General features: G+C 30.4%; 1 long non-coding RNA gene across 2 annotated transcripts; it reads left to right on the forward strand.

Annotated features, from left to right (window-relative positions):
- The first annotated feature begins 6,364 nt into the window (after positions 1-6,364).
- Positions 6,365-8,235, forward strand: LOC140038028 (uncharacterized). 2 transcript variants are annotated; one of them, XR_011841840.1, is made up of 3 exons: positions 6,365-6,587; positions 6,691-6,804; positions 7,924-8,235. It is a non-coding gene; the product is annotated as an uncharacterized lncRNA (long non-coding RNA). The 2 variants fall into 2 exon arrangements; XR_011841839.1 differs by lacking the exon at positions 6,691-6,804.
- The last annotated feature ends 4,530 nt before the right edge of the window (positions 8,236-12,765 follow it).

Below are 12,765 nucleotides of genomic sequence, written 5' to 3' on the forward strand. Positions count from 1 at the left end.
AAACTCCATACCAAGTGGCGACTCCTGTTTTTTCTTAAAAACCCTTTTAGACTAAATTTTGGACCCAAATTGTCGCATTCTTTTTAAGTCCCATTCTAGGTCCCTTTTAACTTGTTTAAAAATAAAATCATATCTTTTATAAACCTCACACTTTATTTTTCTTTTCCATCGCGAAAAATGGGGCGCGACAATTATCTCCTTTTATTTTGTTTTAAAAAAAAAAGAAGAGAAACACAAAAAAATGAAAAAAAGAGGGGGAAAATGAAGAAAAAAAAGAAAGAAAAAAGAAAAGAAAAAAAAGTGTAGTTAGTTAACTTCTCTAGTCCTACATTGGTTAACTGCTAGAGCATGTTGCTATGATGAATTGTACAATCAAGGTGCACGGGTATGTGGTTAAATATACTAGTTATGCATTTTTATTTTTTTTCTTGACAGTAATGTTAGATGTTGAATATGCTGGACTTGACCCATTCTTGAAACTTTTGGGAGCTTTTGAGCCTTACATGAGCACATTATTCTTGTTTGCTCTATTTTTGTTTGATTGAGTGGGTATCACACATGGTATTGGCATTCTAAAACTTGCTAGTTTATACATGTCGAGATCACATTTTGTTGAATTGGATGTATTTGAAATGATAAGGGCATTTAGGATTTAACCCTGTTTAGCTATCTAAAAATCAAGCCCTCATCTTATCTCCTAATAGCGAACCAATTTGAGCTTTTATTCCTCTTTTTGTTTGTTAACCATGTTTGATAACCCGAGACCTTATTAGATTTTCTAGTTCAACCTTGTGTCGTAAGAGATGTTTGAAATTTATTGCTTGTACAAGGCAAAGGAATCGATGGTAGCAAGTGTTGGTAGAATTGATGCTGTATGGTGTTGTTTCTGTGCATCTGAGATCGAAAAAAAAGAAAAGAAAAAGAAAAGAAGGAAAAATGGGAGAAATTGTCAATAGAATGGTGAACAGCAGACTCCAGCCCACAAGGCGTGCCCATGCCTGAAAAAATGTTCACTTTTTGTATAAAAGAGAAAAAATAAAAGAGAAGAGAAGAGAAGTAAGATTTCGACAATTGCACAATGGGCGTAGCAATTGGAAATGCCTTGCTTGTGAAATTCCCTGGTAAAGCATTGTGGTTATGAAGTGAATATCAAGCATCTTCTTGACACATTACACCCTATCTGTACCCTTTTTATCCCACATCTTACCTAAATCCCATTACAACCCTATTAAAATCCCTTTGATCAGTGTATCTAATTCACTTTTGAGTGGTGGAGATTTGATAAATGTGCAAGCCTATGGTAATGTTATTCCGTGATGTTGATTTGAACGTTTCCAGTATTCATACATTCTCTTGAAGGTGACGAGTATTATTGAGCATATTCTTTGGTTAATTGCCTATCCAGTATATTCTCATTTTGACGATATTGTCGGGGTTGCAAGATGCTTGTGTTAGTGTAGATAACTATGACCTCTGTTTCCTTGATTGTATTTCTGAGCTCCGAAATGCTTGAAGACAAGCATTGTTCAGGTGTGGGGGGATTTGATAGAGCGATTTTTGAGCACATTTTACACTATTATTTTGTCCTAATTTTGGCAACTCATGGTGCTAAGAAGTGAGATTTTGCTCATATTTGATATTTGTGTGAATTATAGGTGGTTGGCGATAAAAATAATCTTTCGAGATTAATTTCCAGAAGACCCTTTATTTCAGGACGTGCCCACGCCAGAAATTGTACAGGATTATCCAAAAGCCGAACCCTTGGGATTGGTAATAGCAGGAGAACCAATTAAGGAACCACGTCCACGTGAACCAGATGCATGGGATTAAAACCCTAAAAGAGAAAAGCTTTGCTCTTAACTCTTTGTAGACTTCTACTGGCGGCGGCTATAAAAGGCAAAAGAAAGCCAGATTCACGTATGAAGAATTAGATTAGCTTTTCGTTTTCTTTTTCCTCTCTGTCAGAGATTGAAGACTTTTCTCTTGCTTTTTAGACTCTGTATGATTTGGCGAGTGCTTTTCTTTCACTTTTTACTTCGGTGCGAACCCCAACGGGGAGAATGGCCGCGGCAATAAACTCCAATACTTCGCTCATGAATTTTTTCATGGGGATGAACTAAGCTTTCCTAGTCAAAGGTCTTCGGTTTCGAATATCTGTGAGATCGAATTAATTTTACTTATTTCTTTTATTCATTGGTATTTGTATGTTTCTTGATTTAATTATTTAAGCTTGTTATGTTCTTCGAATGTCAAGGGCCTGACATTCAAATTAACCTAATGATCCAATACCAAATTAATTGATTGAATCCGTAATTGTTCAATTGATTAATACTAGTGACGACTAGCGTGATTTGTTTCATGTTAGGGAAACGTATGATCTAATTTAAACAAACCCTCGTAGCGTGTTTGTTGGTTAGGGTTGGGCTTTTCTAATTCTTAATGCAATTGAGAAATTAAATCCTATGGTCGTACCTAGGGTTGTTTCTTCGTTAGAGAAATAGTCAACGGTCGTACCTTGACTATCGATAAAGTAAGAAAAAGTTGGTTATCAGAGCTTGTTGATGGCTATAACCAATCTAGTAATGAGTAATTGAATTATCTTTGCATCGACGATCAGTTGAATGGACCGTGTCTGAAAAGTTGCACATTTAGCTAGAGTCGTATTGGTTCTTGATTAATTCCTATTTATTTCTATTTTGTTGTTTTATTAGTTGGTTAATTAGTTTATGTATTCCAAAAATCCCCTATCTCTGGACTCTAAAAGAAATAAGTTATCCCCAATCCCTGTGGATTCGACCCTACTCACCACTGTATACAAAATTTGTATTTTTCTTGAATAGGTAATTATTATTGCACAGACTCTACACCTGTCAATGATAAGGAGCTTCCAAAATTGTCAAAAGTTTGAATGCTATTTTAATAGAAATTTATATTTTTATAATTAAAAAAAGTTTATCTCTTAACTAATCATGTAACCGCTCATACAAATCCTATAATCATGCTCATATTTTTTCCATATTTTCCTCACGTTTTTTCCACTACCCCATAAAACTCAAACTCCTAAATCTTAATTAACAGATAATAACCACTCATGTAAAATGATATATGCAAATTTTAATTCACATCTCACATTTATTACTGACACTTATCATATCACTGATAGTAATAACTAATCGTTAATTTAAGAAATTTGCAACTATAAAAGTCAAATATCCAAAATTTAGTAGCCTGTTTAAATTACAATTTTCACAATTCAACGCATCTTATTGTTATAATATATTTTACTCTCACAATCATTTACAAATTATAAAGGGATTAAAAAATAAATAATTTTTTAATAAAAAATTAATTCAAAGGTAGTTAATTCACACACAGGCATACATATATACATATATGCATATATATATTCTCATAATATAAACTAAAATTATAAAAAAATTAGGAGGGCTAACTTTTTTTTACACAAATATTTACACAATATGAATTAAAATTTTTAAAACTTTGGGAAGAGGGACCTATGGCCCCGATTAGCCCCTATTAGTTTGGGAGTGTTTGGATAGCAGATTTTTTCAAAATAATATTTTGCTTTTATCATAAACACATTTTTCAACCCACCTTTTTATCTCACATACATCATATCACAAAAAGTACTATCATAATTATTTCAAATAATATTTTAAATAACACTCTATCCAAACAAATTTCCATAGCGTCTTAGTTCCAAACCTGCAAGATTGCAAATGAGAAAATGACTGATCACAAAATGAATTTTACACTATGGTGATCCCACCCAAATGTAGTTATTTCACGCACACACGCACACATATATACTTATATATATATTCTCATAATATAAACTAAAATTATAATAAATTTGGAGGACCTGTTTTATTTTACACAAATATTTATATAATATGAATTAAAATTTTTAAAACTTGGGGAGGAGGGCTATGACCTCCATTAGCCTCCATTGGTTCCATTATTGATTTTAATGGCATCTTAATTTCAAACCTACAAGATTACAAAGAAAAAAAAACTAATCACAAAACGAATCTCACACCATAGTGATCCCAGTGAAATATTTTAAAAAGATTCAGCAAGTTTACTTCAAAAAAAATACAAGTCTTGCTGAACTTTTTTTGTAGTATGAATTCTTCAAAATTCAATAGAATTAATTAAACCACCAATATTAATTTTCATATTAAAAGTTGATTGGTGTGAAAAATGTTCGCACCTTTGTACAAGATTATCAAATCGAATGTATAACGTTGGTAAGTATTTCATTTTAAAATCAAATAAAACATGCAATTACATTTATTTCTATCCATATATTATTCATTTTCTAATATAAATTATTATTATTATTTTAAGATCTATCTTCCGCAAAAACACAATTCTTGAATGATTTACAGTTTTTGTCATACTTTGAACTATTGTTAGACAAATCTTAAATTTTAATTATGTTGGTATAATTTTTTTAACTTTTTTCAAATTAAAATGGTATAATTTTTTAATTTATTTTAATAATGTAAGCACCGTATGTAGCACGGATATTCACACTAGTTGTCCTTGTATGACCGAGCCTGAGAGTTTGAGCATGTTTTGGTTGAATGTTATAATTCAAAATTTGGGGTTTGGAGGGAATAGGTTATATCCATTGTAATCAAAACTCAAACAAAAGTGGGGATAAGCCTGGTTATCACAACGAACTATATAAAGTGGATTTTTTTTTATTTATTTGCATAATGCTACCTTATTTTTACATGCATCAGAATGGATTGATTACAAGTTGCATTTGCTTGCCTTTTGCTAGAATTTTGGCTACTTAACAAATTATACTAATTGTAGAAAAGTAAGTTTGTAATCATTTTCAATTTTTGAAAAGTTTGAAAGTCTGGATAACAATAATAACAAATCTTCCTAGTTACATGTAGAATATCACTTGTTTCTATATCACAATTTTTATAACTTAACATCTATGAATATAATAAGATAAAATTATTATTTTATAATAAGATAAAATTTTATTATTTTCTAAAGTTATGTCAAAGGTTAAAATATTTTTCACAAAATATTTTAAAATATATAAGTACAAAAGAATATTAAATTATACATATAATCATGCATTATACAAGTATGTTACGAGTACTTACTAACTAATGTACTAAATTTTAATCATTTATAAAATATTTTATTGTTATTTCAAATAAGCTTCCTAGTATTCATTTGCTATAAGCCATAAAGGATTGAGTGATTTGAGTCAGCTGCTTCTGTGTTAATTTTGACTGTGGTTAACAAACTCAATGATTTAGTCCGTCTAACTTAGGTTAGTGGGAAAATGGGTCACAGTTGGCTGGAATAAAATTATAATAAACCCGTTTTTCAATAAAAAAAAATGAACTCTTTATGACTTTTCTCCATTATAAGAACAGAGTACCCATTTTCCTAAAAAAAATTATTTATCAGATAAAATAAAAATAAACCTATTTTTCGACAAAATCCTAACTCTTTATGCCTTTCCTCTATTATAAGAACCGTGTACTCATTTTGCCATAAACAAATTTATTTATCGGATAAAAAAATTATTTATTGAAAAAATAAAAATAAACCCATTTCTCAATAAAACATCAGCTCTTTATGGCTTTCCCCCCTTATAAGAAAAGAGTATCCATTTTTCGATAAATAAATTTGTTTATCGAATAAAATAAAAATAAACTCTTTTTTCAATAAAAAATCAGTTCTTTATGACTTTCCTCCATTATAAGAATATAGTACCCATTTTTCTAAAAAAAAAATATTATTTATTGAATAAAATAAAAATGAACCCGTTTTTCAATAAAACACAAGTTCTTTATAGTTTTCTTCTATTATAAGAACAGAGTACCCATTTTTTCATAAATAAATTTATTTATCGGATGAAAAAATAAATATATTTTTCAATAAAATACCAGTTCTTTATGATTTTCCTCCGTTCACTACAACAAAAAAGGGTATTAGCGACAACAACTTTAGCAAGAAGTAGAAAGTTTGACGTTCTTAAGAGGCTTATAACAAGGAAAAGAACAATAGCTCACCAAAAATTGGAGCCATCATATACTCTGCGAGGGCAAGGACTTTTCTCGCTTAAAATTCTCGCCAAAAGGAGCGCGGGAAAGCTTCCCTCCAAATACTGATTTTAGTGGGCCAAAGTTTCTATGTTATTGGTGAGAAATCATGGGTGCTTATTTGTGAAAATTTCAAAATTTTGCTCCCTTCCAATTTTTAGCAGAGCCGCGTATTGAAAATTTTTTAACCATTCCCGACACAGCACTTGTCAAGCTTAGCACCACATGAATTCCAGGCCTTCCATACTTGCAAGGCTACTTTCCCAAATATTATTCTCAGATCAGAGTCCTCGAAAGTTCAATCGCAACCTCCCCTGCACCTTTCTCCTTCTATCTCTTTTTCCCTCTCTATCAATTTTCAGTTTCCCGTAGACATATGGTTCCCCTCTTCCTCTCTAGCATCCAGATCTGAATTTATACAATCATGGACACACTTTAAAAACCCTTCCGATGCAATGACAGACTTCAAGGAAAAGCGATGGTGTAGGTTTTTTAATATGTTATTTTCATCTCTGTTTTGTCAATTGCTTTTTCTTGCATTTTTGGTCAATTTAACAATCGCAAGATAAACTTTTTGAAATTGTAGGCTTCTACTTTAGTGGATTAGAGTGAATAGGCATCTCAGTTGGAGTAGAGAAAAGGGTCTTACTGGAAGGCAAAATGAAAACGGCCCGTCAAAATTTAAGATCTAAGATTTCAGGTAGTCTCCAACATATTTTCATGCTAGAATTCTTCCTTTCACGATTTGATTTTTCCCCAATTCTTCCTTCCACGATTTGATTTTTCCCCTGCTTTGTCGTATTGTTCAATCTCCTCTCTTTACCACTCTCGCTCCGATTCCTCTGTACCTCTCGTTGCCCAGCCCTAGTTGTCCCCTTTTGTTGTTCCAAACCCCCTGTATCTTACACAATTTTTGAATGCTAAACACTGATTATGACATGTTCTAAGATTTAAGCCTTATTTATTCGGTGACTTAACTTAAATTTTGGATGATTTTCTACTCCGGTTGGTGATTAGGATTGATGGTATAGGTGATTTTACTTGTCTTTGGACTGGTTTGTGGTGGTTCATCATAATTTATTGTTTTGTGTGTTGGTGTTGTAGGACCATTCGTGAAGCATATTTTTTCCCTTCCTTTGGGCTAATTCTAATACTTTCATTGCGTTGCATGTGATTCTCTTAGGTGATAACTTCTCCTCCTCCTGAATGTTTGTGCAAGTTTTAATGCCTTTGATCTTTTTGCTTTTTGATGATTTAATTTTTTGTTTATTTCTTAACTAAAGATCTAGTAAATAGAATATAGTTTTCTTTTAAGTGAACATACTGGACAAAAATAATAAGGATTAGAAAAAAAGGATCTCATTGGCTATTTGCACCTTGGAAGCCTTGTTGGCAGTAAAATCTAATTCCTTTTTCCAAGTTCATTTCATGCTTTCCAAGTTCGAATGTTACGCTTGCTTAGCTACTTCTCAATTTTGAATGAGCTGCAATGGGTGAATGCATTTACTATTTTTGTGTTAAAGGAAACAACCTTGGCATTACTTTACAATTGGTTTCATGTCAATTGGGGTCATAATGCTTTATTCATCTTAAGACATGCTACCAACTTGTAGTTTGAAATTCAGTTCACATTTTGTACTTGTGGTTAATAAAAGTGTTCCTTTGCATTTCTTTTAAAGTCTCTCATTTTCATTTCTTTTCATGCAACAATATGAGGATCAATGTCTTAGTTGATATATGTAGGCTAATGCAGGTTTAATTTATCTAACTACCAATGTAAATTTCTGTTTAATAATTTTTTTTCCATTGGACTCTGTAGGTTGATGGTGGATTGTAGTAAACCTGGCAATGAAGCTCTTACAAGCTACTTCGATTATGGACTTCACCAATTAATGCAAACATGATACTCATTGTATATCGGCACAGGGTCTATCTTAGCATTTGTTATCCCTAACAATTTTGGTTGTACATATTAAAGCCTAATTAGGATTTGATTTGAGTATCTTTGTGCTTTGTACTGTTGATAGTATTGATTGTAATATATTGTTGCTCGTTTTGTATTTGTAATGACAAATTGATTTGTTATTTCGTATACAAATTTTGCTATATCTCAATATTGACATTAATGATACCTCTTGCTAAAAAAATAGTTAAAAAAAAAGTAGCAACTACAGTCGCAAAGCTACTTTCGGCAACTTTCTTACAAGAAAATCATTTAGCGGCATTTGATCGTCTTTGGTAAGAGGTCGATGGTTTCCAATAAAACACCAGCTCTTTGTAGCTTTTCTCCATAAATTTTCTATTTTTCCTTTTTTCACTGAAGTAATTTATTACTTGGATAAAATCAGAAACTCCATTATAAGAAAAGGTTTGGAGGGAATATGTTGTAAGTAGTCCATGACAATTACCGCCCCTACACACATGTGAAGGAACAGGGGCCATGACAATTTGCTTCATGTACCGTACAAATCTTATCCCATTGAAAATCACATTGAGAGGTGGGCCACCATCGAAGCAACACCGTTCAATACTTGTGGAAGTAGCGTCCGACTGAACAGACAGGTACAAGTGATGCATCATCTCCAACAAGAATCACTGGCACCAGTCTTATCATTATCGGAACACCATCCAACTGTCACCCATTTTCTCTCTAAGTTAGACGGACTAAATCATTGAGTTTGTTAACCATAATCTAAATTAATCCAGCAGCAGCTGATTCAAATCACTGAATCCTTGCACCGTCGGCTCCTCCATTGGTTGTATGTCCATACACCGTAGCCTCTTCTATAAGAACTTTACACAAGAACCTTCTCTCTTGCATGCCCATAGAACCGTGTTTTTTTTCTTAAAATGAAGGAAAGCCATAAAGAGCTGTTGTTTTATTGAAAAACGGGTATATTTTTATTTTATTCGATAAATAAATTTGTTTATGACAAAATGGGCACTTTTTTCTTATAATGAAGAAAAGCTATAAAGAGTTGGTGTTTTATTGAGAAATGAGTTTATTTTTATTTTATCTGATAAACAAATTCCTTTTTGCCTTCAAAATGAGTACTCTGTTCTTATAATGGAAGAAAATCATAAAGAACTGGTGTTTTATTGAAAAAAACGGGTTTATTTTTATTTTATCTAATAAATAAATTTGTTTATGAAAAAATGGGTACTCTGTTCTTAAAATGGAGAAAGTCATAAAGAGCTGGTTTTTTTTATTAAAAAACAGATTTATTTTTATTTTATCCGATAAATAAATTTATTTGTGGGAAAATATGTACTCTATTCTTACAATAGAGAAAAGTCATAAAGAGTTGGTCTTCTATTGAAAAAGAGATTTATTTTTATTTTATCTGATAAATAAATTTATTTATGAGAAAATGGGTACTCTGTTCTTATAATAGAGGAAAGCCATAAAGAGTTGGTCTTTTATTAGAAAATAAATTTATTTTTATTTTATTCGATAAATAAATTTAATTATGAAAAAATTGGTACTTTGTTCTTATAATGGAGAAAAGCCATAAAGAACTAGTCTTTTATGGGAAAGTGATACTTTACGAAAAGTGACCACGATTTGATTTATGAAATAATCCTAAATAAAAATTTAGAATGAATTTATTTGTTTTGAAAGTTGTATAATGGTCGTTAAAACTCCAGAGATTGGCAAAAAAATTTTGGGGTTACAGAAAGGCAGAGGGAAGAAGGAGAAGAATTGAGCTTTTTGTCCGTTGCAATTATTCAGTTAAAAATGGCTCCATTCGGTTTCACCCATTTTTTGTTGGGTAAAATCATTGGTTCTAACGATCAATTCTTCATTTCTCGTCAATTGTCCTTAATTGGCCAAAATTACGAAACTTTGAGGATGCAATATGTTTAGGGTGAAACTTTGAGGATAAAATTGGTCAACCACCCAAACTTTGAGGATGAAAAGTGCATTTTTTCCTATAAGATATTTAATCAAATGTTATTTCTTGTCTTAATTTTAGTTATGACTATACTACATATTTTTTAAATAGACATACCTTTATAATTAAAGTTAATATTTGATATTTTAGGATGCCATATATTTAAATAGATGAAAATTATTTTGAACATAACATATTAAAATAATTTTATTTGTCAATCATTGGGCTCTCCCTCCAAAGAAAAAATCTTGGCTTCGTCACTGCCTAGGAGGAAATTGGGGTCTATTGCTAATAAAAGATTGTGAAAATTTACCTTTATATCCTAATTATTTGGAAAAATCTAATGAACAAATTTTGCAAAAGAAACCTTGTTTCTTACCAATAAATTAAGTAACTAATAAAATCACCTTTAATATTGCTTTAACATATTTAATTTATGTTAAATACAAATTTTACCAGTTTCACTTTTATAAAAATATAAGTGTATAACTTTTTCAATTTTAGTTACAAATATCTATGTATTTTACATAAATGTAGTGATTCAAAGTAAAATGCCCATAAATAGTTAGTATTTTGTTGATGTAATACAAAAAAATTCATAAAGAATTGGTATGTTATCGGCGCAATCTTTTTTACTTTCACATATTTAAAATTTGTTAAATGCAAAATCTACTAGTTTTCCTCTCGTAAAAATATATGTATAATACTTTTTCAATTTTAGTTACAAACATTTATGTATTTTACATAAATGTAATGATTCAGAATAAAATACCCATAAATAGTTAGTATTTTGTTGATGTAATGCAAAAAAACTTATAAAGAGCTGGTATGTTATGGGCAAAACTTTTTTACTTTCACATATTTAAAATTTGTTAAATACAAAATTTACTAGTTTCCTTTTCATAAAAATATTAGTGTAACACGTTTTCAATTTTAGTTACAAACATTTATGTATTTTACATAAATGTAATGATTCAGAGTAAAATGCCCATAAATAACTAGTATTTTGTTGATGTAATGCAAAAAAATCATAAAGAGGAAGTATGGTATGGGCAATATGTTTTTTACTTTCACAAAAATCAGTTTATGTTAAATACAGGACAACAAATTTTCCTTTCGTAAAAATATTAGTGTAACAGTTTTTCAATTTTAGTTATAAATATTTATGTATTTTACATAAATGTAATGATTCAGAGTAAAATGTCTATAAATAGATAGTATTTTGTTGATGTAATGTCCATAATCGGGAGAATCAATTGGAATTCACTGTTCCTCAACCTTGGACGCTTTATGTAAAATAGAGCCAATTAAATATGAAACAGGCAACAATCTGTTTTCCCACAAACCCAGTTTTCACAAACGTTAATATTTTACTAATATAACAATTAAAATCAATTTTAATAATTCAAATTTAGTAGGTTAGATAAAAGTTGTTAGAAAAGTGAGAAATGAAAAGGAAAATAACTCAAATTTATTAAAAGTCCAAAAAGGATTCAGTACTTCAGCTTCAGAAGTCCTCCATATAACTATATATTAGAACGTCTATAATCAAAATAAATTAGATAATTAAAAAACTTAATATTTCAAATATTTATTTTCTTAAGTTTCACTTCTTAAAGGTTCTCAACTTGTTATTCAATAATGACCATATGTTGCTTCAAAGCCAAGTATGGTTGTATTTAGTACTGCTTACGCTTCCTTTTCAGTGTTTTATTCATAGACCCATTATATTTATGTTAATTCCGTCACACCCCAATACATTTCCAGCTTCTGCAATACGCAACATTTCCCCATCCCCCAACAGGTTTATAGGTCACCACTTGCTTTTGTAGAAATACTAGGGAGGGACGGCCGCGTGACGCGCGGGAATTTGGTGCTTGTGATTCAAGATAATTAATAATTATTGTTTAATATTTTGTAGTATAGGAACTGAACTATGATGATTTTATCATGTGATTTTAATAGAAAAATTATAAGTTACAGAGTGAGTCTATAAAATAATGTGCAATGAAACATCCTTATCGTTGTACTATGTAAGAATTCGTTGTGATCAAAAGTTATGTTTGAATTTCAACCGCAAAGATAAGGGTAGTTTGAAAATGTAAGAATGTTTAAAGTGCAATTGAAAATTATCCAAAAATCTCTTCTAAAACTTATCCAAGATGATAAAACATTTTAAAGTATTAATTGGACCCCTCATCTCTCGAATCTATATATGTTCGTGAAAGATCCCTTAAGCAATGTTTTTGATTTCTCCCTCGACTTAAGCTCAACCTGAATTATCAAGTCAAGTTTATCCATCAATCACTGTGTTCAATCTAATCTAAAATAATTTTATTTTAGACTAACTATTTATATAATTTGGTGGGCATAATACGACTTAATCACATGTTTCTTACAGAGATAATAATGCCAACAAATGATAGATAGATAAGAAACTTAAGTGGCCTTTTTCAAAGTTTTGTAGAAACTATTCAGATTTGGTATTTTTTGCTAGGGGTATTTCTTTATAATCTCATAAATAAGTTCAAATTTGCATAATTGTTAAAGATTTGAATTGAAACTATCTTGATTATAAAAAATTGGTGCAAATAATATTTTCTAAATTTGAAACTGTAGAAAAAGGTAACTAAAATCAGAAAAAATTCCTCATATGAATTTGAATTGCAAACTATAAGTAGAAACTGTTTAATGATATTTTCAATGTTTACTTGTATGAGTATCCAATATAACAACTCTACTTAATTGACTCGTTTGAACTATGA

The sequence above is a fragment of the Coffea arabica genome, chromosome 3c (genome assembly GCF_036785885.1).
Source record: "Coffea arabica cultivar ET-39 chromosome 3c, Coffea Arabica ET-39 HiFi, whole genome shotgun sequence".
Taxonomy (NCBI): Eukaryota; Viridiplantae; Streptophyta; class Magnoliopsida; order Gentianales; family Rubiaceae; genus Coffea; species Coffea arabica.